The sequence below is a fragment of the Bison bison genome, unplaced genomic scaffold (assembly GCF_000754665.1).
Source record: "Bison bison bison isolate TAMUID 2011002044 unplaced genomic scaffold, Bison_UMD1.0 scf7180017859281, whole genome shotgun sequence".
In the NCBI taxonomy this organism is placed as follows: Eukaryota; Metazoa; Chordata; class Mammalia; order Artiodactyla; family Bovidae; genus Bison; species Bison bison.
Genome location: NW_011489853.1, coordinates 14,691 through 16,891, shown reverse-complemented (window position 1 = coordinate 16,891; position 2,201 = coordinate 14,691).

The window sequence follows — 2,201 nt, the reverse complement described above, 5'->3', positions numbered from 1 at the left end:
GAATCTAAGGATGTGAATTTTATGCTTGCTCCCTTCCTCTTCTGATTGCCTGACGCTGTGCCTTTTTTCCAGAAGAAGCTGAAAGTGTTTGGGTCACCCTCTTGCCTTCTGGTACTGCTAGATCCCTAGTCCCTCCCAATTACCACCTAACCGACTGCCATCCCTGGAGGCCTGATCCCATCCAGTACTTCAAAATGAGGGAAGATCACAGGAAGAAACAAGGGAAATCTTGGCTTGTTCACAAACACTCTATCTCTGCTCTGAGAATGATGTTTCTGTGTCTTCCCTTCCTGGAAATCAGGGCCAGGATACGCTCTTAAGTCAGACTCTTTCTGTCTACTACTGGCCTTAAGCCAACAATGCACACATAGTATTTCTGTGCAAACAAAGGTTACTCTGATCTCTTCGCTCAAAAGTTTTTTCCCCTGTGCTTTAAAAAATAAATGAATAAGGCATGAGAAGGTAGACAATTAGTAAATAAAGGTATGAGCGACCCCTCCCTACATGATCTAAAAATAATGAGGATCCAATGGAGGTCAACCATTTCATAAAATTTGCCTTTTGAATATTTATTTTCACAAGTTAATATTTGTTCTGTCATTTGGGATAGTGATGATGATGATGATTAGAAATGCCTTTTAGAAAGGCTGTAAACCAGAAAATCTCAAAATTTCCCACTACATGCTCACCTTCTCAATATTTCTAAGAGAAAAACAAGCCACATCTAAGGTTATGCCAAGATATTAACTCTTTCCTAACTCCACTAAAAAGCACACCACTACAAAGCCATAAAGGATGTCAAGAAGATGTAAAGATAGCATACTAGCCATCAGTCCAAACTTTGTAAGACCTTGCCTCTGGCAGTGGTGTTCTTCAATGATGAGAAGAGTAAATAAAGCACTCTAAAAGGGGGAGGGAAATCCTCATGATCCCCCAATTATCCATCAGGTTTTGGCCTTATACCTGAGAACCAGTCTTCAGGCTGAATATGTAAAAGCTATTGTTCTGGTCAAACAATTAGCTAGTGCTGGGTTCACACAGTATACATTTTTCAAAGCAACTAATTCAAAGTTCAAATGTTAGGAAGAAGAATGTTTTACACTTTTGTGACACTTTGGTTTCAGTACCTTCATTTCAATACATTTTCCCAGTGCAGACCAATGATAATGTTGACTTCATGCAACTGAGTTTTTGCCTCTATTATAATAATGCAATAGAAACGTTGTTCGACAAATGATGTGGTCTCCAGGCCTTTTATCAATTTCTTAACCTTTTCTTGAAACTTACTGTGGCCTGTCAGTGTCCTACTTAAAATAAGGTATGCAGAATTGAACATAATACTACAGATGTAATCTGAGCAGCAAAGAATTCAGAGGGGCTAATTCTTCCCATAATCGGGAAATTATTCTTCATTAATGAGGCCTAAGATCCTATTTGTTTTAGAAATCCACTTACCCTCAACTTGCTTCCCCCATAACATTTCTATCATTCCTGAAGACCCCTTCCGTTTTGGCATTACCAGTCCCACTCCAGATTGACATTGGGTTGGAACTTTCGAAAAAGACCACCAGATAGGCAAGCAGAACCACTGAAAGAAGAGTAGACCAAAAGGGAAAGTAACAGAACATTCAAACAAAATAAATTCTCCTCAGAAGGAAAGAGAACAGGCCAGCAATAGTGTTACCAAAGTGCCCAGATAAAAAGGACAGTTGGAGACTTCCAGAGATGGTGGCATGGAGAAGGATATCATAGCTGTGCCTGTTGTACTCTTCACTTGTTAACAGCTAATTTCTCCTGCTCATCAAAGTAACACCATATCAACCTAGAGATTATCATACTAAGTGAAGTAAGCCAGACAGAGAAAGACAAATACCATTTAATATCCATTATATGCAGAATCTAAAATGTGATGCAAATCAATTTAGTTACAAAGCAGAAACGGACTCACAGACATAGAAAACAAACTTATGGTTACCAAAGAGGGAGGGGAGGGATAAATTAGACGGTTGAGATTAACATATACATCAGTTCAGTTCAATTCAGTTCAGTCACTCAGTCGTGTCCGACTCTTTGCAACCCCATGGACTGCAGCACCCCAGGCTTCCCTGTCCATCACCAACTCCTGGAACTTACTCAAACTCATGTCCATCAAGTCAGTGATGCCATCCAACCATCTCATCCTCTGACATCCCCTTCTCCTC